Source organism: Tachyglossus aculeatus, chromosome 4, assembly GCF_015852505.1.
Source record: "Tachyglossus aculeatus isolate mTacAcu1 chromosome 4, mTacAcu1.pri, whole genome shotgun sequence".
In the NCBI taxonomy this organism is placed as follows: domain Eukaryota; kingdom Metazoa; phylum Chordata; class Mammalia; order Monotremata; family Tachyglossidae; genus Tachyglossus; species Tachyglossus aculeatus.
The window spans coordinates 65,004,024-65,029,973 of NC_052069.1; the positions used below are offsets into that span (position 1 = coordinate 65,004,024).

General features: G+C 43.6%; 2 non-coding genes across 2 annotated transcripts; one reads left to right on the forward strand and one right to left on the reverse strand.

The window, feature by feature from the left end:
- Positions 1 to 21,178: 21,178 nt before the first annotated feature.
- TRNAI-AAU lies at positions 21,179 to 21,252 on the reverse strand. The gene has a single exon. It is a non-coding gene; the product is annotated as a tRNA-Ile (tRNA).
- Positions 21,253 to 21,487: 235 nt separating this feature from the next.
- Positions 21,488 to 21,625, forward strand: LOC119928004. Its single transcript, XR_005450966.1, has one exon. It is a non-coding gene; the product is annotated as a small nucleolar RNA SNORA7 (small nucleolar RNA).
- Positions 21,626 to 25,950: the final 4,325 nt, after the last annotated feature.

Consider the following 25,950-nt stretch of genomic DNA (forward strand, 5'->3'; position numbering starts at 1 on the left):
AGCCACCTCTGCATCAAACGGAAATTTTGCTTATAAGAAGCAACGTGGCTCAATGGAAAGAGCCCGGGCTTTGGAGTCGGAGGTCACAAGTTCAAATTCCAGCTCTGCCAACTGTCAGCTGTGTGATTTTGGACAATAACTTCTCTGGGCCTCAGTTCCCTCATCTGTAAAATGAGGATTAAAACTGTGAGCCCTCCGTGGGACAATCTGATTGCCTTGTAACCTCCCTAGCGCTTAGAACAGTGCTTTGCACATAGTAAGCGCTTAATAAATGCCATCATTATTATTATTATATGAAGTGGGAGGGAGTTCTATGCCAGATGGAGGGCAAGGGCAAGGGATCAGAAGTGAGATAGCTGGTACGGAGGTACAGTAAGTACACTGGCGATAGAGGAGTGAAGCATGTGGTCGGGATTGTAGTAGGAAATCAGTGAGGTAAGAGAAGAGGAGATGAGTAGAATGAGTGCTTTACCGCCAACGTTAAGGTGTTTCCGTTTGAATGCAGAGGTGGCTGGGCAACCAAGGGAGGTTCTTGAGGAGCGGAGAAACATGGACTGAAGAGTTTTGTACAAAAACAAAGTATGGACTGGAATGGGGAGAGACCAAAGGCATGGAGGTCAGTGAGAAGGCCCATGTTGTAGTCAAGGGGAGATATAAGTGCTTGGATCAGCACAGTTCGGATGGAGAGGAAAGGATGGAATTTTGCGATGTGAAGGTTTAACTGACGGGACTTGGTGATGGACCGAATATGCAGGGTGAGTGTGAGAGATAAATCAAGGATAATGCCAAGGCTATGGATTTGTGAGACAGGGAGGATTATTATTATTATTATTATTATTATCATTATTATTATTACAAGTGATGGGAAAGGCAGGGAGGCCCTGGGAAGATGAGGATTTCTGTTTTGGACATGTCCCATTTGAGGGGTCTGCAGGACATCCAAGCAGAGATATCCTGAACTCAGGAGGAAATGAGAGACTGCAGGAGAGAGGACATGGGTGACGAGGTGGATTTGGGAATCATCTGCAGAGAGATAGTGGTTGAAGCTATGGGAGAGAATGAGGTCTCATTCATTCATTCATTCAATCATATTTATTGAGCCCTTACTGTGTGCAGAGCACTGTACTAAGCGCTTGGGAAGTACAAGTTGCCAACATATAGAGACGGTCCCTACCCAACAGTGGGCTCACAGTCTAGAAAGGTGAGACAGAGAACAAAACAAAACATATTAACAAAATAAAATAAATAGAATAAATATGTACAAATAAAATAGAGTAATAAATATATATACATATATACACTCTCCAAGGGAGTGCACATAGATGGAGAACAGAAGAAGACCCAGAACTGAGCCTGGAGGAATAATAATAATAATTATGGTATTTGTTAAGCACTTACTATGTACCAAGCACTGCTGGGGTAGATACAAGATAATCACTTGTCCCACGTGTGGCTCACAGTCGCAATCCCCATTTTACAGATGAGGTAACAGGCCCAGAGAAGTGAAGTGACTTGCCCACGGTCACAAAGCAGACAAGTGGCAGAGCCGGGATTAGAACCCACAACCTCTGTCTCCCAAGCCCGTGCTCTTGCCACTAGGCCATGCTACTTGGGTGGAAGGCCAAGGAGAAGAGCCAGCAAAAGACTGAGAAAGAGCGGCCAGAGAGATAGGAGGGGAACCAGGAAAGGACAGCATCAGTGACGCCAAGGTTAGATGACAGGAGAAGGGGGTGGTCCACAGTGTCAAAGGAAGCTGGGAATCTGAGGAGGTTGGAATAGGGGCCACTGGATTTGGGAAGAAGTAGATCATTGGTGACTTTTGAGGGGACAGTTTCTATGGAATGAAGGGGGCAGAAGCCAGATTGGAGGGAATCATGGAGAGAATTGGGAGAGAGGAAGTGCAAACAGTGGGCATACTCTAACATAAGTTTCCCACACCACAATTACATGTTACAGCAATAATGACTCTATACTACTTTTTAATAGTCCTTTAAGACCTATTTTGGATACCTGCCACTCCTCCAAACATTTGATCTTTCCCCTTTAAAAATATATCATGCTGTGAAAGAACGTATCTAGATTTTTAGGAGGGTGTACCCTAGTTTGCTCTTTATGGAAGCATTATTTGCGATTACCAAATCATGTTGGCGCTGTCAAGCCTAATATTCTTGCTATGGGTCTTGCCAGGGACTCAGTTTTATGTTCTCCACATCCTGACATTGAAAAAAGAAAGTTTCTGTTATATGAAACGGACTCTTTAGACTTGGCATGAGTGGTAGGGACCGTCTCTATATGTTGCCAACTTGTACTTCCCAAGCGCTTAGTACAGTGCTCTGCACACAGTAAGCACTCTCAATAAATACGATTGAATAAATGAATGAATGAATGTTTATTACCCAGAAATTAAATGATGCTTTAGGAGAAGAATGAATGCAGTTATTCTTGTTTCCAACATATTATCCGGAAACCGGTTTTCCGGTTGCACAGCCCTTTCCCCCAGGAAACTCACCACGATATCCTTTAGGGAGCCTGATTCAGTCTGAACTTTTTAATTATGGGACCTTGGAATTTAGGTGAAATCACAAAATCATAAAGCTAGAAGGCAGCAGGAGAGACCGCATGATTCTCCTCACCCTGGGCTTCAAGGCTGTCCATCACCTCGCCCCCTCCTACCTCACCTCCCTTCTCTCCTTCTCCAGCCCAGCCCGCACCCTCCGCTCCTCCGCCGCTAATCTCCTCACCGTACCCCGTTCTCGCCTGTCCCGCCGTCGACCCCCGGCCCACGTCATCCCCCGGGCCTGGAATGCCCTCCCTCTGCCCCTCCGCCAAGCTAGCTCTCTTCCTCCCTTCAAGGCCCTGCTGAGAGCTCACCTCCTCCAGGAGGCCTTCCCAGACTGAGCCCCTTCCTTCCTCTCCCCCTCGTCCCCCTCTCCATCCCCCCCATCTTACCTCCTTCCCTTCCCCACAGCACCTGTATATATGTATATATGTTTGTACATATTTATTACTCTATTTATTTATTTATTTTACTTGTACATATCTATTCTATTTATTTTATTTTGTTAGTATGTTTGGTTTTGTTCTCTGTCTCCCCCTTTTAGACTGTGAGCCCAATGTTGGGTAGGGACTGTCTCTATATGTTGCCAATTTGTACTTCCCAAGCGCTTAGTACAGTGCTCTGCACATAGTAAGTGCTCAATAAATATGATTGATGATGATGATGATGATGATGATGATGATGATGATGATGATGATTCCAGCCCCCACCGCCAGGAAAGCAAATAGCTAAAACAACAGTCAATTCTCCTAGTTCTCCCGTCAGCCCTCTTTCCACTATGCACTGTGGATGGACCGCTATTGCAGAATTTGGGAACGTCCTTCCAACCATGCACATCTGACTAGATAGAAAGCAGTGTAGTGGCAAAAAAAGTGATTGGACATGTCTGTGCGTTGCGGGGCAAGGCTTGAGTATACCTGGTTCTGACATCATGTGTGCTTTCATAGCGTGTTTTGGCTAGAAAGTTATTATTAATGATAATGATAGCATTTATTTAGCGCTTACTATGTGCAAAGCACTGTTCCAAGCACTGGGGAGGTTACAAGGTGAAGAGGTTGTCCTACTGGGGGCTCACAGTCTTAATCCCCATTTTACAGATGAGGGAACTGAGGCCCAGAGAAGTTAAGTGACTTGCCCAAAGTCACACAGCTGACAAGTGGCGGAGTCGGGATTTGAACCATGACCTCTGACTCCAAAGCCCGGGCTCTTTCCACTGAGCCACGCTGCTTCCCGTTGACTATTAGAGAATAGTCAACCAGCAGCAGTGACACAGTAGCAAGAAAAGGTGTACGTGGCATGGGACCTGCCATGTTAACTGCTGTGTGACCTTGGGCAAGCCACTTAACTTCACTGGGCCTCAGTTCCCTCATTTGTAAAATGGGGATTAATAATAATAATAATAATAATCATAATAATAATGGTATTTGTTAAGCACTTACTAAGACTGTAAGCCCCACATGGGATGACCTGATTACCTTGTACCTACCCCAGCGCTTAGAACAGTGCTTGGCACATAGTAAGTGCTTAAAGAATACTGTTATTATTACTAACTGCAGCACAAGTTTTCCTTAACATGGAATTCTGCAAGAACTCAAGCCCAGTGTTCTAGGAAAAATAGGTGCACAAAGGCAGGTAGTCCTTAATACAGGGTGCTTCAAGTATGCAACCCCTGTACATATTTATTACTCTATTTTATTTGTACAGATTTACTGCTCTATTTTATTAATGATGCATATATAGCTATAATCCTATTTATTCTGACGGTATTGACACCTGTCTACTTGTTTTGTCTTGTGGTCTGTCTCCCCCCTTCTAGACTGTGAGCCTGTTGTCGGGTAGGGTCCGTCTCTATCTGTTGCCGAACTGTACTTCCCAAGCGCTTAATACAGTGCTCTGCACACAGTAAGCACTCAATAAATACGACTAAATGAATGAATGAATGAAAAGAACCAACTGAACCTCCAACAGATAGCGACTTCATCTTTCTTTAAGGTTTTCGGGGATAGCGATATCTCCTGGTTGTCCATTACTGTGTTTTATCACTAGTCCAACTGTACTCTTTCCTGCTTCTTCAATTAAAGTCCTCCCCTCTCAATTGCTCCTCAGCACACATGGAGAACTGATCAACACCCTCCTGATAAAACCTGCAGGACTGACGTCATTTCGATCTACGACCCGTTTAATTGGCAAAGTCCTTCGAGATAATCGGATAAGCTGCTGCGGTATCTCGCTGCCTTATATGCTGTCTAGGTTGTTTAAGCTGCATTAGTTAGGGGCCTAGAGACATGAGGTCGGAGTTGGGGGAGTCCAGTATGACCAGCTCTCCCCCCCTTCCACAGCCACCTCTCTTTCCCTCTCTACTGACACTACCCCTCCGCCTATCTGCCTCCGGCCCTGGTCCCGGAGGGGTGGCGGACGCAGGGACCGGGAGCTACAGCGTGGCTCAGTGGAAAGAGCCCGGGCTTTGGTGTCAGAGGTCATGGGTTCAAACTCCGGCTCTGCCAATTGTCAGCTGTGTGACTTTGGGCAACTTCTCTGTGCCTCAGTTACCTCATCCGTAAAATGGGGAATAAGACTGCGAGCCCCCTGTGGGACAACCCGATTGCCTTGTAACCTCCCCAGCACTTAGAACAGTGATTTGCACATAGTAAGCGCTTAATAAATGCCATCATTATTATTATTATTATTACAGATGGAAATGCCCCAGATGGCCACAATGCCTCCCAGGGAACCAGATCAGATCCACTTCAGGTTTTCCTCCGCCTCCTCTCTGACCAGAATGGTGGCGAACATTATCTCCCGCCCCCAACCCCAAGGAACTGTGATCCAGCATTTTGAGGCTTAGAGAAGCAGCATGGCATAGCAGATAGAGCACGAGCCTGGGAGGTCAGGGGTTCTAAACACGGCTCTGCCACCTGTCTGCTGCGTGACCTTGGGTAAGTCACTTCACTTCTCTGGGCCTCAATTACCTCATCTGTAAAATGGGGATTGAAACTGCGAGCCCCCTGTGGAGCAGGGACTGTGAACAACCCAATTTGCTTGTGTCCACCCCAGCGCTTAGAACAGTGCCTGGTGCATAGCGCTTAATACCATTACTATTATTATTATTATTATTATTATTATTGTTGTTGTTGTTGTTGTTGTTACTATTATTATTATTATTAAGGTGACAGCAGCAGGGACAGTTCTCCACACCTGGCCAGGGTGAGCTAATTATGATACAGCAAGGGAACTGAGGGCAGGGAATGACACTGATTTTGATTTTTCATAATTTTTTCCTCTGTCTCCCTCTAGACTGTAAGCTCCTGGTGGGCAGAGAACATGTCTACCAACACTGTTGTACTGTAATCTCCAAAGTGCTTAGTACAGTACTCTGCACGCAGGAAGTGCTCAATGAAAACCACTGACTGACTCCATCTCTGTGCCACACTATGATTTCACTGCATCAGAAGATTGGCAGCTTTTCCAATCGGTCAAATCCTGTCTGCATGAACCGATCAGAGGACATGGCTCATGAGCATGCCATAAATTGGGCACTTCAACTGGGGGGGTGGGAGACGATCAGATATAGGCACCCGTGTATGCCTATAATCGAATCAAATGTACCTTAAACAATTAGCACCTATATCTGCACCTACCCCTTCAACTACCTGAAGACAGTCAATTCTTTGCAATTTCTCTAGGCCAAACAAAATTAAATTCCTTTAACTTAAAAGTTAAATTCCTTTAACTTCTCCTCAAGGGAGCCATTTTCTATCCCTTTAAAACATTTTTGTAACTCTTCTGTGGACCCTCTCCCATTTCTTAGCATCCTTGTACTCTGGATCCCTCTACAGTTTCTTCAATTCCATTTTAAAGAGAGGTGACCTAAACTGGACACGGGATTTTAATGAAGATCTAAACAGTGCTTAGGTTTTTGTTTGCTTTTACAATATCTATTAAGCACTTACGATGTGTCAAATACTGGTCTAAGCGCTGAGGTACAATTCATTCATTCATTCAATCATATTTATTGAGAGCTTACTGTGTGCAGGCCACTGTACTAAGCGCTTGGGAAGTACAAGTCGGCAACATATAGAGACGGTCCCTACCCAACAATGGGCTACAGTGCTCTGCACACAGTAAGCGCTCAATAAATACGATTGATGATGATGATGATGATAGAAGGGGGAGACAGACAACAAAGCAAAACATGGCTAATTCATTCTTTCACCCACTCATTCAATCGTATTTGTTGAGCGCCTACGGTGTGTAGAGACTGTACTAAGCACTCGGGAAAGTGCAATACAATAATGAACAAGTTTGGACACAGTCCCTGTCCCACGTGGGGCTCACAATCTTAATCCCCACTTTACAAAAGAGGAAACTGGGGCACAGACAAGTTAAATGATTTTTCTAAAGTCACACAGCAAACAAGCGGCAGAACCGGAATCAGAACCCGGGTCCTCTGACTCTCAGGCCTGTGCTCTACTGGGAGACACTGCTTCCCCCAACTGAATGCTAAATATGAACAGAGGGGAGTCAAAATTCGCTCTGAGGCCCTTTCTCCACTGCAAAGGAGACTGCTGCCCCATCATCCATATCAACAACTCAGCACAATCATTTTCAATTTCATTTTTAATATTTTATAGTTACAAGAATAGCAATAATAAATATCTCGTACATATTTACTATTCTATTTATTTTATTTTGCTAATACATTTTGTTTTGTTGTCTGTCTCTCCCTTCTAGATCGTGAGCCGGTTGCTGGGTAGGGGCCGTCTCTATATGTTGCCAACTTGTACTTCCCGAGTGCTTAGTACAGTGCTCTGCACACAGTATGCACTCAATAAATACGATTGAATGAATGAATTATGGAATTTTTAAGCACATTCTACATGCTAGCAAATGCTATTAAAGCATGCTATTTAAAGCATATAGCTTTAATTCTATTCTATTTATTCTACTATTCTACTATTTTATTCTATTCTATACTATTCTATTTATTTTATTTTGTTAATATATTTTGTCTCCCCCTTCTAGACTGTGAGCCCGTTGTTGGGTAGGGACCATCTCTATATGTTGCCAACTTGTACTTCCCAAGCACTTAGTACAGTGTTCTGCACACAGTAAGCACTCAATAAATACAATTGAATGAATGAATGAACAATTTTATTTGTTCTATTTTGACACCTGTCTACAAGTTTTGTTTTGTTGTCTGTCTCCCCCTTCTAGACCGTGAGCCCGTTGTTGGGTAGGGAACTTCTCTATATGTTGCCGACTTGTTCTTCCCAAGTGCTTAGTACAGTGCTCTGCACACAGTCAGTGCTCAATAAATACGATTGAATGAATGAATGCTAAGTACTGGGGTCAAATCAAGTTTCTCAAGTTGGACATAATCCCTAGCCCACACGGAGCTCACAATCTACCTTAGCCCTATTAAATAGAAGAGAAAATTGAGGCTCAGAGAGGTTAACTAACTTGTCCACAGTTACACTAGAGCTCAGCGGCAGAGCAGAGACTAAAGCCCTGGTCTTCTGACTTCAAGTCCCGTGGTCTGTGCACTAGACCACAACTGATTTATCCCTGACGCTCATCTGTCTCATTCAACCCATATATTCAATCTACCACTAAATCTGTCAGTCCAACCTTCGTACGGCTAAAATCCACCCTTTCCTCTATATCCAAACTGCTAAAATTAATTCATTCACTTAATTGTATTTACTGAGCGCTTACTGTGGGCAGTGCACTGTACTAGTGCTTATAATAATATTAATGGTATTCGGTAAGCACTTACTATGTGCCAAGCACTGTTCTAAGCGCTGAGGTAGAATACACGGCATTCAGGTTGTCCCACGTGGGGCTCACGGTCTTAATCCCGATTTTACAGGTGAGGTAACTGAGGCACAGAGAAGTCAAGTGACTTGCCCGAAGTCACATAGCTGATAAGTGGCGGAGCTGGGATTAGAACCCACAACCTCTGACTCCCAAGCCCGGGCTTTTTCCACTAAGCCATGCTGCTACCTCCCTTGGTTACTGCATCAGCCTCGTCGTTGACCTCCCTGCCTCCTATCTGTCCCAACTCCAGTAGTCCAAATTCCACTCTGCTACCTGGATCAATTTTCTACAAAAACATTTGGCCAATGTTTCTCTGTGCCTCAAGAATTTCCAGTGGTTGCCCATCCACCTCCACATCAAACATTAAACCTTACCATCGGCTTTAAAGCACTCAATCCCCTTGCCGGCTCTCAACTCACCTCCCTGATTCCCTACTATAACCCAGGCCACAAAGCCCACTCCTCTAACTGCTCACTGCACCTCGATCTCGTCTATCTCAACGCCAACCTCTCACCCACGTCCCGCCTCCGGCTTGGAACGCCATCCCTCTCCATATCCGACAATCGCTTTCACCAACTTCAAAGCCTTACTGAAGGCCTATCTCCTAAAAGAGGCCTTCTCTGACTAAGCTCTCAATTCCTCTTCTTCCACTCCCTTCTGCATTGTCCTTGCACTTGAATTTGCCCCCTTTTTTCCACCCCTCCCTCAGCCCCCCTGCACTCATGTACATATCTGTGATTTATTTATTTATATTAATGCCTATCTCCCCCTCTTTACTGTAAGCTTGTGATCCTCTGTGTCTTACCTGCTCACGGTGCCTCGTTCTCGCCTGTCCCACCATCGACCCCCGGCCCACGTCATCCCCCGGGCCTGGAATGCCCTCCCTCTGCCCATCCACCAAGCTAGCTCTCTTCCTCCCTTCAAGGCCCTACTGAGAGCTCACCGCCTCCAGGAGGCCTTCCCAGACTGAGCCCCTTCCTTCCTCTCCCCCTCGTCCCCCTTTCCATCCCCCCATCTTACCTCCTCCCCTTCCCCACAGCATCTGTATATATGTATATATGTTTGTACTGTATTTATTTATTTATTTATTTTACTTGTACCTATCTATTCTATTTATTTTATTTTGTTAGTATGTTTGGTTTTGTTCTCTGTCTCCCCCTTTTAGACTGTGAGCCCACTGTTGGGTAGGGACTGTCTCTATATGTTGCCAACTTGTACTTCCCAAGCACTTAGTACAGTGCTCTGCACACAGTAAGCGCTCAATAAATACTATTCATTCACTGATTGATTGATCAGGGAACATGCCTTCCAACTCTGTTCTATTTTTTTTTATAATGGCATTTATTAAGCACTTACTATATGCAAAGCACTGTTCTAAGCGCTGGACTCTCCCGAGAACTTAGTACGGTGCTCTGTACACAGTATGCGCTCAAGAAATATGATTGATTGACTGATCCCGCAGCTGCTACTTCAAGCTATCGCGTGGCTCAGTGGAAAGAGCACGGACTTTGGAGTCAGAGGTCATGGGTTCAAATTCCGGCTCTGCCAATTGTCAGCTGTGTGACTTTGGACAAGTCACTTAACTTCTCTGTGCTTCAGTTACCTCATCTGTAAAATGGGGATTAAGACTGTGAGCTCCCTCTGGGACAACCTGATCACCTTGTAACTTCCCTAGTGCTTAGAACAGTGCTTTGCACATAGTAAGTGCTTAATAAATGCCATTATACATATATTTGAAGATATTTGCCCAAAGTCAAGTCACTTAACTTCTCTTTGCCTCAGTTACCTCATCTGTAAAATGGGGATTAAGAGTGTGAGCCCCCCATGGGACAACCCGATCACCTGTCCCCAGTGTTTAGAACAGTGCTTTGCACATAGTAAGTGCTTAATAAATGCCATTATTATTATTATTATTATTATTATTATTATCTGCTTATTTTGGAGGTGCTGTTTTGAGACTGTGTTCTGACTCTGAATGATTAAGACAGTAACTTTATTTTTACAAAAGGCTTTGGTCAAATGCTTTTCAATTTTAAAAATTGAAAGATGAAAAGAACTGCAATGTTTAGTACCTTAAATAATCATTAGTCCTCTAAATGACTTCAGGAGTTTTACTGCTTCAAAAACTATTGGTAACAAAACACCACTTGCCACTGATTTCTACTTTTAATTTCTCAATGAGGCCATTTACTACCTTTCATTTCAAAGACCATGAGAAAGGCTCCATAAAAAAAGTCTTTATGGAAAAAGAAAGCCACACCAACTCTACTGAGATATGACATGTCTAAAATCCTGATTCCGTTTACCTACAAAGAAACTGAACCTCGGTATTGCACTACAGCTAATGGGTTAAAAAAAAAAACCAAGGTGAAACTGTTACCGCTAGACCCAACACAAATCATGCTGCTGTTGAGCGAGAAAGTCACATCGTTCCATGTCTGTTAAAGTCTGAGACCTGAGACTTTAATGACATTACGGAATGTTAATTATGGTAATAGGGCTCTGGTAAGTGTTGTATTAAAGGAATTTCAGGGTAGAGTTAAAGCAGTAAACCTTCAGAGAGGCTAATCATTTTGCATTTGCGTGCCCTGATTTTTTAACAGCAAATCTCCTATTAATCTGCTCAATTATATAGACAAGCAGCGTGGCTCAGTGGAAAGAGCCCGGGCTTTGGAGTCAGAGGTCATGGGTTCAAATTCCGGCTCTGCCAATTGTCAGCTGTGTGACGTTGGACAAGTCACTTCTCTGGGCTTCAGTGACCTCATCTGTAAAATGGGGATTAAGACTGTGAGCTCCCTGTGGGACAACCTGATCACCTTGTAACTTCCCCAGTGCTTAGAACAGTGCTTTGCACATCATCATCATCATCATCATCAATCGTATTTATTGAGTGCTTACTATGTGCACAGCACTGTACTAAGCGCTTGGGAAGTACAAATTGGCAACATATAGAGACAGTCCCTACCCAACAGTGGGCTCACAGTCTAAAAGGGGGAGACAGAGAACAAAACCAAACATACTAACAAAATAAAATAAATAGAATAGATATGTACAAATAAATTAAATAAATAAATAAACAGAGCAAAAAAAAATATGTACAAACATATATACATATATACAGGTGCTGTGGGGAAGGGAGGGACATAGTAAGCGCTTAATAAATGTCATTATGCATATATTTGAAGAAGTCCCTACCTGAGTCTGTCTACTATACCAAGGGTTCCTAACCTCCCCGTGACCGCCCCCCAGCCCCACCACCACAACCTACTGATCCCAGCTCAAATCCATCTCCCTTCCTTTCCCTCCCTCTAGACTGTTCGCTCCTTGCAGTCAAGGATAAGGTCTACTAAATGGATTGAACTCCCCCAAGCACTTAGTAAGGTGTTCTGCATATAGTAACTCCTCAAAAAATACCACTGTTGGCTTGCTTGCTCCATCCCCCCCCATCTTACCTCCTTCCCTTCCCCACAGCACCTGTATATATGTATATATGTTTGTACATATTTATTACTCTATTTATTTATTTATTTATTTTACTTGTACATATCTATTCTATTTATTTTATTTTGTTAGTATGTTTGGTTTTGTTCTCTGTCTCCCCCTTTTAGACTGTGAGCCCACTGTTGGGTAGGGACTGTCTCTATATGTTGCCAACTTGTACTTCCCAAGCACTTAGTACAGTGCTCTGCACATAGTAAGCGCTCAATAAATACGATTGATTGATTGATTGGTTACCCAATGCCCACATCTCCCCACTCCTCAAGAACCTCCAGAGGTTGCCCAACCACATCTGCTATGACAGAACTCCCGACGGTCAGCTTTAAAGCACACAATCAGCTCATCCCAGATTATCGTACCTCGTTGATTCCTACTACAACCCAACGCACCTACTTAGCTCCTCTAATGCTAATGTTAGATGTCCCATCTATCTTGCCCACATCCTCCTTTGGCCTGGAATTCCTTCCCCGTCCAAATACAACAAACCGCAGCTTCAAAGCCGTATTACAATCAAATCTCATCCAAGAGGCTTTCTCCTTCCTTCCCCTATTTGATCTCCCTTCTGTGTTGCCTATGCACTTGGATATGCACCCTGTGAGAACTTGATATCCACTCCTCCCTCAGCCCCCAGCATTATGTACATATCCATAATTTATTTTCACGTCTGTCTCTCCCTCTAGACTGTACACTGTTTATAGGCTTGACTACCAATTCTATCGAATTGCACTCTCCCTCGGTTCCCTCATCTGTAAAATGGGGATTAAGACTGTGAGCCCCCCGTGGGACAACCTGATCGCCTTGTATCCCCCCCAGCTCTTAGAACAGTGCTTCGCACATAGTAAGCACTTAACAAACGCCATCATTAGACTGTGAGCCCACTGTTGGGTAGGGACGGTCTCTATATGTTGCCAACTTGTACTTCCCAAGCACTTAGTACAGTGCTCTGCACACAGTAAGTGCTCAATAAATATGATTGATGATGATGATCATTATTATTAGTAGTAGTAGTAGTAGTAGTACAGAGCTCAGCATCCATTAAGCACTCAGTAAATACCATTACTTGACTAACAGTATGTTACCAACTTGTACTTCCCAAGCGCTCAGTACAGTGCTCTGCACACAGTAAGCGCTCAATAAATGTGATTGATTGATTGATTGATTGATAACCTCAGATATTTTGTGCTCGGCACTTCTTCTGTACCAGGATAGGTTCTGGGGCCTGGCAAACGGGTATCTCTCTCAGTGATCCTTGTAAAAGAGGCTCTGACGGGGTGAAGGGAGGATGATAGGAGGGAGAAGTTGGAAATGTGGAAGGAAGAGGTGGAGGGGTGAGGGGTTTGAGTAGTTGGAAGTTCCGCCATTCTGCCTCTGCTCCCACACAGCCTGAGACTGGATTGATCACAACTTGCCATGGGCTCAGGTCAGCAGTCCCCAGGGGGCTAAAAAGGTGCCGGACATAATCAATCAATCAATTGTATTTATTGAGCGCTTACTGTGTGCAGAGCACTGTATTAAGTAATTGGGAGAGCACAATTCAACAAAGTTGATAGACATGTTTCCTGCCCACAACAAGCTTACAGTTTAGAGGAGACGGACATTAATATACATGACTTAAAATATATAATTTATACACATGTGTGTATATATAGGCTTGTATATAAATACACACACACACACGCACACGTAACTCTGCCCACTAATGGTAAGAGCAATCAATCAATCAATCGTATTTATTGAGCTCTTACTGTGTGCAGAGCACTGTACTAAGCGCTTGGGAAGTACAAGTTGGCAACATATAGAGACAGTCCCTACCCAACAGTGGGCTCACAGTCTATCAAGAGCAAGGGCTTGGGAGTCAGAGAGCGTGAGTTCTAATCCCGACTCTGCCACTTGTCTGCTCTGTGACCTTAGGCAAGTCACTTAACTTCTCTGTGCCTCAGTTACCTCAACTGTAAAATGGGGATTAATACTGTGAGCCCCCAGTGGGACAACCTAATCACCCTGTAACCTTCCCAGCACTTAGAACAATGCTTTGCACATAGTAAGCACTTAGTAAATGCCATCATTATTAGTCTCTGTGCCTCACTTACCTCATCTGTAAAATGGGAATTAAGACCGTGAGCCCCATGTGGGACAACCTGATTACCTTGTATCAGTGCTTGGCACACAGTAAGCGTTTAACAACTACCATCATTATTATTATTATTATTATTCTGCCTGAGCCCCAGCTCAGATTATGCAGTTTGTACTCTAATTTCAGACTTCATTAACCTCACCTACTGCCAGCACAGATACATACACTAGATGCAGATGCAGAAGTTCTATTACAGAGAAATAAATCTTATCAACGCCTTCGGCCTCCAAATCTTTTCACCAGCTTTGTTCTTTCTACCCTGAGAGCCAAGATAGTTAGGACTTTTCCCACTTAAGGCTTGAGTATGTGTGGAGCTATAAACAATGCCATTTGTTTGAGATGACAGTTTTGAAAGAGTGGCCAAGTATTACAGGAAATACTCTATAACAATTGAATGCTAATAATTCAAAATCTATCAGTGACTGCCCATGCAAATAGTACAGTGTGTAAAAAAATCCACCTATTGCAGTAATATGTAAGACCCAAAGTTTTTGTTTTTTTGTTTTAATTTCCACAACCACTTATCTTTAAAAAGACTTTAGTTTCCTCTCCCTCTACCTAGACTGAAAGCTCATTGTGGGTAGCTAATGTGTCTACTAACTCCACTATATTGAACTCTCAAATACAAGCATTCCCCCCTTCTAGACTGTGAGCCCACTGTGGGCAGGGATTGTCTCTATTTGTTGCCAAACTGTACTTTCCAAGCACTTAGCACAGTGCTCTGCACACAATAAGCACTCAATAAACACAACTGAATGAATTGAGTGAATGAATGAACTAAGTACAGTGCCATGCACACAGTAAGCACTAAATACAACTGATTGATTAAAATGGAACTTTCTTGTGTTCTTCTTAAATTAATAGGTGGCAGTTATGACCCAACCCAAATCTGGCTAAACTAATTCTAAACCCAGAATTCCCATTATTATCATCAATCATCAATCATATTTATTGAGCGCTTACTATGTGCAGAGCACTGTACTAAGCGCTTGGGAAGTACAAATTGGCAACATATAGAGACAGTCCCTACCCAACAGTGGGCTCACAGTCTAAAAGGGGGAGACAGAGAACAAAACCAAACACACTAACAAAATAAAATAAATAGAATAGATATGTACAAGTAAAATAAATAAATAAATAAATAGATAGAGTAATTGAGACAGAGTTGAAGGAGGTCTCAGAATTTGGCATGGGCAGGAATTCTGCTCATCACCACAAAGGTGGACAAGGAGGTAGAAAAGCAAACCAAGGCAACATTCAACTTCGCTGTAAGATTTCCTCACCCTTCTCCCTCACTCTTGGCTTTCTGGTCTCGCCTACGTGTCAGTTCTTGTGCACCCCAACTCTATCCCACTTGATCCAGGGCCACTTTCCCGCCTAGCACTGTCTGTAGCTGGCATTAAGGACTTTTAGACTGTGAGCCCACTGTTGGGTAGGGACTGTCTCTATATGTTGCCAACTTGTACTTCCCAAGCGCTTAGTACAGTGCTCTGCACACAGTAAGCGCTCAATAAATACGATTGATTGATTGATTGATTAAGCCTCTCAGTTGGTTCTCATTCCCTGGTCCCATCATCCTCCAGGATTTCATCTCCGTCTCAATTTCAATCCAACTCCAGGCTCCCAAGTCTTCCCCTATTCTCCTCTCCTCCAGTTTAGACCCAGGATTCACCCAACCTTGATTGCCACCCTTCAAGCCACCAGAATCGAGATGTATCATCCCCTTCCTAAATTCATTCATTCATTCATTCAATCGGATTTATTGAGCACTTACTGTGTGCAGAGCTCCTAAATAGTAAATAGCAGCATAACTGACGGTGCGGGAAAATGCTTCCAGAAAAATTAACTAGGTATGTATCAGTTTGTAGTCTTCCAATAAACCAATAGGAGAGGATATTTGACAGGTGTCAGCAACTGCATGCCTGGAGCTGAGTTGGGGGGTTGTGGGGATGGGAGAGAGAGAGAGAGATGAAGTAGGAGGTTTGGGGAGCAGCTATTCCTTTACTTCCATTTTGTCATTCTCCTCTCTCCCACCTCAATACTTTGGCATCAACGAGGTACTTATGAACTCACAACCACCTGTGGCATTTCTGTACATATCAATTTCCATACCCTATTACTTAAGCACTTGTCCTGTCTTGTGCCGTCGAGTCGTCTCCGACCCATAGCGACATCACGGACACATCTCTCCCTGAACGCCCTGCTCTCCATCTGCAATTTTCCCAGTAGTGGATCCATAGAGTTTTCTTGGTAAAAATCCGGAATTGTTTACCATTGCCTCCTTCGGCGCAGTAAGCTCGAGTCTCCGCCCTCGACTCTCTCCCATGCCACTGCTGCCCAGCCCAATCAATCAATCAATCAATCGTATTTATCGAGCGCTTACTGTGTGCAGAGCACTGTACTAAGCGCTAGCCCAGGTGAGTTTTGACTTGTAGTGGATTGTCTTCCACTTGCTAGCCATTGCCCAAGCTAGGAATGGAATGGCTAGGCCTCTGCTTGACTCTCCCTCCCACAGCAGAGACTGGGGGAGTTCTGGAAACTCTCCAGGTGTGACCCTGAGAAGGCACCTAAGCACTCACTCATCCATATATTCATTTTTCTTCTTCCTCTGCAAAATATTAGTGTCTCCCCTGCAGACTGTAAACTCTTTTAGACTGCGAGCCCACTGTTGGGTAGGGACTGTCTCTATATGTTGCCAACTTGTACTTCCCAAGTGCTTAGTACAGTGCTCTGCACACAGTAAGCGCTCAATAAATACGATTGATTGATTTTGAGGGCAAGAGACACGTCTACCAACTCCGCTGTACTGTCCGAAGCACTCAGTCTAGTGATCTGCACATAGCAGATGCTCAGAAGGACCTGGAGTCTAACCCCGGCTCCGCCACTTGTCTCCCTGGGTGACCCTAGACAAGTCACTTCACTTCTCCGTGCCTCAGTTACCCCAGCTGTAAAATGGGGAATAATAATAATAAAAATAATAATAGTGGCATTTATTAAGCGCTTACCATGTGCAAAGCACTGTTCTAAGAGCTGGGGAGGTTACAAGGTGATCAAGTTGTCCCACAGGGGGCTCACAGTCTTAACCCCCATTTTACAGATGAGGTAACTGAGGCCCAGAGAAGTGAAGTGATGTGCCCAAAGTCACACAGCTGACAATTGGCAGAACCAAAATTTGAACCCATGACCTCTGACTCCAAAGCCCGTGCTCTTTCCACTGAGCCACCCTGCTTCTCTAGTAAGACTTAAGACTTCTTTATTTATTTATGATGCATTAATTTACCATTTATTAATTTACTGATTTATTATTAATGAATTGTTATTGACGCGACTGATGATTATCAATTATTGATTTATTAATTTATCTATTATTCTTTATTTATTACTTCTCTAATTAAGAATAAGACTTTGAGCCCCATGTGGGGCATGAACTGTGTCCAACCTGATTAGCTTGTATCTACCCCAGTGCTTAGTGCTTATTAATTATTATTATTAATTTATTAATTAATTATCATTAGTTAATTGATGTATTAATTATTGATGTATTGATTAATTTATTATTTATTATTCTTTATTTATTGCTTCTCTAATAAGAATAAGACTTTGAGCCCCATGTGGGACATGAACTGTATCCAACCTGATTAGCTTGTATCTACCCCAGTGCTCAGTGCTTATTAATTATTATTATTAATTTATTAATTAATTATCATTAGTTAATTGATGTATTAATTATTAATGTATTGATTAATTTATTATTTATTATTCTTTATTTATTGCTTCTCTAATAAGAATAAGACTTTGAGCCCCATGTGGGACATGAACTGTATCCAACCTGATTAGCTTGTATCTACCTCAGTGCTTAGTACTTTAATTATTATTAATTTATTAATTAATTATCATTAGTTAATTGATGTGTTAATTATTAATGTATTGATTAATTTATTATTTATTATTCTTTATTTATTGCTTCTCTAATAAGAATAAGACTTTGAGCCTCATGTGGGACATGAACTGTATCCAACCTGATTAGCTTGTATCTACCCCAGTGCTTAGTATAGGGCCTGGAATATAGTAAGCGCTTAACAAATACCAAATAAAAAAATTACAACAACTCATTGAAGAGTTAAAACTTCAGCATAATAATGAAGTTTTAACTTAGACTGTGAGCCCGTTGTTGGGTAGGGACCATCTCTTTATGTTGCCAACTTCTACTTCCCAAGCACTTAGTACAGTGCTCTGCATACAGTAAGCGCTCAATAAATACGATTGAATGAATGAATGAAGCACCCACTATTTCTCTTCCCATTTCTCTTCCGCTTGGCCTACTATCTCCTTTTCTAACCCAGAACCTAATGCAGGTTCAATGAATATCAAACAAGATTTTAAAGAACCAATGTACAAGTGTATTTGTTTAGTGCAAAGTGCAACACCGAAACCTGAAAGAAAAAGGAATATTTTCCTCTACAGTTTACATATATGCTAATATGCATTGCCGCTGAAGAATTGCTTTGCATTTCCCAGGCATCTGATACAGTGCATTGCAACCAGAGACTGCTCAATAAGTACTATCGCTACTATTAAAATTCTAGAGCCTGTTATTAAGCCTCTACAATCTTGTAAACTTGACTAAACAGATTAGTAACTGCTAGAACATAACTCACTGCAAACTGATACTGAACACACATGGCTCACACTAGAAATCAGGACAGTTCGATTTCTTCTAAGCCTACAATGTCACATTCAAGTCATACAGTTTGTACAGTACACTGAAACCATTTTACCCACACCAAGAATAGTCTCTACAGTTACATAAGACTATTATTTGATATAAAGGGAATGTAAAAATCACCTTCCCTAAAATGGCCCCCAAAATTTAGTTCAAAATTTCAAAACGCTATGTGAGTGTTGGGGGTAGGGAATTCTCTCCCAGGCTGAAAATCTGTATATGAATTGTTCCCTGGAAAGAATTTTCAGCCAAAAGTTATAAACACCCAAAGAAGGATTTATAATGGAAAGTCTGACAGACTCCTAGCTGCAATCTGGCTACCGACCACAATATTACATAACACATACAGGCACTTATGCATTAATGCTTTAACGTCAAATCACTTTACAGAAGTTCAACATTTTTTTCTTATTTCTCCTCCTGAGAAGCATCTTCTAGTAAGAAACAGCCAATACACAACAATAAAGTCTCCTTAGTGGTGAAGTTAAGTAACAGAAGATTCAACTCTTTTTTTCCTGTTCTCTTTTTCAATTAGTCTCTTGATTTAGTACTAAAATATGCTCTAGAAATATCTTTGTATTTTAAAGTACCAAAAATCTTCAAACATAAAGCAATTTGTTCTTTAATAATTTATCAATATGAAATGTCAGGCCTATAGAAGATAAAAGTGAATCATTTCAATCATTTTTATTAATGTGCAAATATAAATGTTAGATAGAATTAATTATCCAAGAACTCGGCTGAGCTTTTTTTCACCAAAAAAGCAACATAAAATATTTTATTGCACTATGATAATCAGGATATCAGAAAGTCCTTAAGCCATTGGAGAAAAATACATTAAACTTGTAATGTGCATTCCTAGAACAGAGTAGAAAAAAATTTGAAAGGAAATATACGGATTGGTCATTTTCTTAACAAACTAGCACAGTATGAATGTGTAACTTCTGCAATTCATGTCTGTATTGAGGTTTTTTATGGTCAAATTTCCAAGTGCCTTTTTATACACAATATACTGCAGGGGAAGAAAACAATCCATCAATCAATGGGATTTATTGAGGATTTACTGTATGCACAACACTGTAATAATAATAATAACAATGGAATTTAAGTGCTTACTATGTGCCAAGCACTGTACTGAGCACTGGAGTAGACAAAAAAATCATCAGGTTGGACAAAGTCCCTGTCCCTTATAGGGCTCACAGTCTGAAGAGGAGGGAGAACAGGGAATGAATCCTCATTATACAGATGAGGAAACTGAGGCACTGAGAAGTTAAGTGACATGTCCAAGGTCCAACAGCAAGTGAGAAGCAGCTTGGCTCAGTGGAAAGAGCCCGGGCTTTGGAGTCAGAGGTCATGGGTTCAAATTCCGGCACCGCCAATTGTCAGCTGTGTGACTCTGGGCAAGTCACTTCACTTCTCTGGGCCTCAGTTCCCTCATCTGTAAAATGGGGGTTAAGACTGTGAGCCCCACGTGGGACAACCTGATCACCCTGTATCCCCACAGTGCTTAGAACAGTGCTTTACACATAGTAAGCGCTTAACAAATACCATCATTATTAGTCACGGAGCCATAATTAGAACCCATGTCCTCTGACTCCTAGGAGTGAGCTCTTTCTACTAGGTCACGCTGTACTGAGTGCTTGTGAAAGTACAATACAATCAAGTCAGTGGCTTAAAATCTACAGAGAAGTACGTTAAAGCTGAAGAAAGGAAAAGTAGAGGGGGAAAGCAAATTGGGGGGGCTAGAACAAGATGGGGAGGAAAGGGGAAACCCATCCACCTCTGCACCAAACAGAAACTATTTACCATCAGGTTTAAGCACTCAATGCCACTCGTGAAAGTACAATACAATCAAGTCAGTGGCTTAAAGTCTACAGAGAAGTACGTTAAAGCTGAAGAAAGGAAAAATAGGGGGGAAAAGCAAATTGGGGGGGCTAGAACAAGATGGGGAGAAAAGGGGAACCCCATCCACCTCTGCATCAAACAGAAACTATTTACCATCAGGTTTAAGCACTCAATGCCACTCGTGAAAGTACAGTACAATCAAGTCAGTGGCTTAAAGTCTACAGAGAAGTACGTTAAAGCTGAAGAAAGGAAAAATAGAGGGGAAAAACAAATTGGGGGGGCTAGAACAAGATGGGGAGAAAAGGGGAACCCCATCCACCTCTGCATCAAACAGAAACTATTTCCCATCAGGTTTAAGCACTCAATGCCACTCGTACCTCACCATGCTAATTTCCTACTACAATCAAATCCGCACACTTTGCTAACACTAACGCTAACCTACTCACTGTACCTCAATCTCATCTTACCTCAATCAATCAATTGCATTTATTAAGCGCTTACCGTGTGCAGAGCACTGTACTAAGCGCTTGGGAAGTACAAGTTGGCAACATATAGAGACGGTCCCTACCCAACAACCGGCTCACAGTCTAGAAGGAAAACCAGATGGCCCGTACGGCGATCGAACCCGTGACCTTGGCGTTATTAGCACCACGCTCTAACCAACCGAGCTAACCGGCCCAGTCGGGGACCTCGACGCCAATCTCACACCCACATCCTGCTTCTGGACTGGAAAGCCCTCCCTTCTCTGTGTCCCCCTTTTAGACTGTGAGCCCACTGTTGGGAAGGGACTGTCTCTATATGTTGCCAATTTGTACTTCCCAAGCGCTTAGTACAGTGCTCTGCACACAGTAAGCGCTCAATAAATACGATTGATGATGATGGTGAAGACAACTACTCTCCCTACCTTCAAATCTCCCTCTCGGTGTCGCACCTGGAGAGTTTCCAGTCCTCTACCAGTCTCGGCTATGGGAGGGAGAGTCCGGCAAGGGCCTACCCATTCCATTCCAAGCTTGGGCAGTGACTAGCGACTGGAAGGCATCCTGCTACAGTAAGTCAAAACTTACCTGTGCTGGGCAGCAGCATCGGGGGACAGAGTCGAGGGGGGAGACTCGAGTTTACTGCGTGGGAGGAGGCAACGGTAAACCACTTCCGTATTTTGACCAAGAAAACTCTCTAGATCCACTACCAGAACGATTGCAGATGGAGGTGGGGCGTTCTGGGAGAGATAATAATAATAATAATAATAATAATAATAATAATAATGGCATTTATTAAGCGCTTACTATGTGCAAAGCACTGTTCTAAGCGCTGGGGAGGTTACAGGGTGAGATGTGCCCGGGGTGCCAATCTGTTCAAAAATAATTCTGAGGTCTGTGCAATACCAATATTTATAGACTCGCGCCAGCGTCCTTGGGATTGCACAGAGCTCCAGCAAGGATGCTGGCAAGAGTCTATAAATATTAAATAAATATGGGGGGTTTTTGCTGCAAAGCGGGGCAAGACCTTCAAAGCCTGATTGAAGGCCCATCTTCTCCAAGGGGCCTTCCCTGACTAAGCCCTCCTTTCCTCTTTTCCCACTCTCTCCTGAGTCACACTGACTTCCTCCCTGAATTCACCAAACCGGCCCCCAGGCCCACAGCACTTCTGTATATATCGGTAAATTATTTATTTATATTAATGTCTGTCTCCCCCTCTAGACTGTAAGCTTGCTGTGGGCAGGGACTATGTCTATTATACTGATGTGTTGTACTCTCCCAAGCAATCAGTACAGTGCCCTACACACAGCAAGCGCTCAATCAATACAACTGATTGATTGGTTTGGAAAGAAGAGATTAGCTGAAGAAAGATGGAGAAGGACACGGAAAATAGAAGGCTGATAAGAGAAAGAAGGGAGGCCCGGGGGGGTGGACGGAGAGTGGTTGCTTATCCATTTCTACTCATCTTTATTTTGAAGTTCTCTGATTAATGTTTTGATTATATTTTCTTTGATGGCAGGAATGTACTGTACTCTCCCAAATAATAATAATAATAATAATGATGACATTTATTAGGCGCTTACTATGTGCAAAGCACTGTTCTAAGCGCTGGGGAGATTACAAGGTGATCAGGTTGTCCCACGGGGGGCTCACAGTCTTAATCCCCATTTTACAGACGAGGTAACTGAGGCACAGAGAAGTTAAGTGACCTGCCCAAAGTCACACAGCTGGGTCTGTACCCACCTCAATCAATACTACTGAGCTGAATCATGAGGCGTGTGCTTCTTATTTCCATTCGATTTTAATAATAATAATGATGATGGTATTTCTTAAGTACTTACTATATGCGAAGCACTGTTCTAAACGCTCAGGTGATCAGGTTGTCCCACGTGGAGCTCACAGTCTTAATCCCCATTTTATAGATGAGGTAACTGAGGTACAGAGAAGTTAAGTGGCTCCCAAGGTCACACAGCTGACAACTGGCAGAGCCGGGATTCGAACCTATGACCTCTGACTCCCAAGCCCGGGCTCTTTCCACTGACCCACGCTGCTTCTCTTAAGAAACTATTTCTCTTTAAGAAATGGTACTTTAATTATTAGACTGCTAAGTAATTGGTTAATGCAAATGATCACTGAATCAATATTAAACAAAAAAGCATTCAATAATATTATATACTTAACTCATATCTCCTCCAAGAGTCCTTCCCTGATTAAGCCCTCTTTTTCCTTACTCTCCTTCCTGTCTGCATCACCTTTGCACTTGGATGTGTCCCCATTTAGCACTTGACATTCACCCCACCCACAGTCCCACGGCACTTACGCCCAAACCCTTAATTATTTATATTAACGCCTGTCTCTCCCTCTAAACTGAAAGCCCGTTGTGGGCAGGTACCCCTGGCCAACTCTGTTGCATTGGACTGCCCCACAACAAAAGTTCATTCACTGTCAGGAAGTACACATGGGCTGGGTGTTACTGAGGCCTGCTGTCCCGTGCTGAATGAATGAGAGAGTAATAATAATAATAATGATGGCATTTATTGGCTGCTTCTTTGGAGAAGCAGCATGGCTCAGTGGAAAGAGCCCGGGCTTTGGAGTCAGAGGTCATGGGTTCAAATCCCAGCTCTGCCACTTGTCAGCTGGGTGACTCTGGGCAAGTTGCTTAACTTCTCTGTGCCTTAGTTACCTCATCTGTAAAATGGGGATTAATCAATCAATCAATCGATCGTATTTATTGAGCACTTACTGTGTGCAGAGCACTGTACTAAGCGCTTGGGAAGTACAAGTCGGCAACACATAGAGACAGTCCCTACACAACAGCGGGCTCACAGTCTAGAAGGGGGAGACAGAGAATAAAACCAAACATACTAAGACTGTGAGCCCCACCTGGGACAACCTGATCACCCTGTAACCTCCCCAGCACTTAGAACAGTGCTTTACACATAGTAAGCGCTTAATAAATGCCATTATTATTATTATTATTATTTATTGAGCACTTACTATGTGCAAAACACTGTTCTACGCGCTGGGAAGGTTACAGGGTGATCAGGTTGTCCCACGGAGGGCTCACAGTCTTCATCCCCATTTTACAGATGAGGTAACTGAGGTACAGAGAAGTGAAGTGACTTGCCCAAAGTTATACAGCTGACACTGGTGGAGCCGGGATTTGAACCCATGACCTCTGACTCCAAAGCCCGGGCTCTTTCCACTAAGCCACGCTGCTTCTCATGTATTCACTGCTGCTCATGCTCATATATTCACTGCTGCTGCCAGCATCAGGATGCTTGGGATAAGGCCAACCCACCTCTCCCCCTATTCTTCCTCCTTCTTCCTCCCTCTGATGGCCTTGCCCAGCCCACCCCTGGTTGCCCCGGCCACTCACAGTTGCCCTCTGCCTTTTAGCTCCTCTCTAGACTATAAATCCGTCTGTGGAATATAAGCCTGTCTCTAGAATCAATCAATCAATCTATCAATCAATTAATCGTATTTATTGAGAGCTTACTGTGTGCAGAGCACTGTACTTAGTGCTTGGGAAGTACAAGTTGGCAACATATAGAGACAGTCCCTACCCAACAGTGGGCTCACAGTCTAGAAGGGGGAGACAGAGAACAAAACCAAACATATTAACAAAATAAAATAACGGGAATAGATATGTACAAGTAAAATAAATAGAGTAATAAATATGTACAAACATATATACATATGTACAGGTGCTGTGGGGAAGGGAAGGAGGTAAGGCGGGGGGGATGGAGAGGGGGACGAGGGGGAGAGGAAGGAAGGGGCTCAGTCTGGGAAGGCCTCCTGGAGGAGGTGAGCTCTCAGCAGGGCCTTGAAGGGAGGAAGAGAGCAGGCTTGGCGGATGGGCAGAGGGAGGGCATTCCAGGCCAGGGGGATGACGTGGGCCGGGGGTCGATGGCGGGACAGGCGAGAACGAGGTACGGGGAGGAGATTAGCGGCAGAGGAGAGGAGGGTGCGGGGTGGGCTGGAGAAAGACAGAAGGGAGGTGAGGTAGGAGGGGGCGAGGGGATGGACAGCCTTGAAGCCCAGGGTGAGGAGTTTCTGCCTGATGCACAGATTGATTGGTAGCCACTGGAGATTTTTGAGGAGGGGAGTAACATGCCCAGAGCATTTCTGGACAAAGATAATCTGGGTAGCAGCATGAAGTATGGATTGAAGTGGGGAGAGACATGAGGATGGGAGATCAGAGAGAAGGCTGATGCAGTAGTCCAGACGGGATAGGATGAGGGCTTGAACGAGTTTTAGGTGGAGGGCAGACATCCAGATGGAGATGTCCTGAAGGCAGGAGGAGATGCGAGCCTGGAGGGAGGGGGAGAGTGCAGGGGCAGAGATGGAGATCTGGGTGTCATCAGCGTAGAGATGATAGTTGAAGCTGTGGGAGTGAATGAGGTCACCAAGGGAGTGCGTGTAGATGGAAAACAGAAGGGGACCAACCATTGAACCTTGGGGAACCCCCACAGTAAGGGGATGGGAGGGGGAGGAGGAGCCCCCCTCTCTAGACCGTAAGCTCATTGTGGGCAAGGAATGTGTCTGTTATATTGTTGCATTGTACTCTCCCGCGTGCTTAGTACAGTAAGCCAGAGGCAGCATCGCTTAGTGGAAAAAGCACGGGCTTGGGAGTCAGAGGTTGTGGGTTCTAATTCAGCCTCTGCCACTTATCAGCTATGTGACTTTGGGCAAGTCACTTAACTTCTCTGTGCCTCAGTTACCTCATCTGTAAAATGGAGATTAAGACCATCTGTAAAATGGAGATTAAGACTGTGAACCTGAGAGCTCACCTCCTCCAGGAGACCTTCCCAGACTGAGCCCCCTCCTTCCTCTCTCCCCCCTCCCCCATCCCCCCCGCCTTAATCCCTCTCAATCCCACCTCCGCCACTGGTCCGCT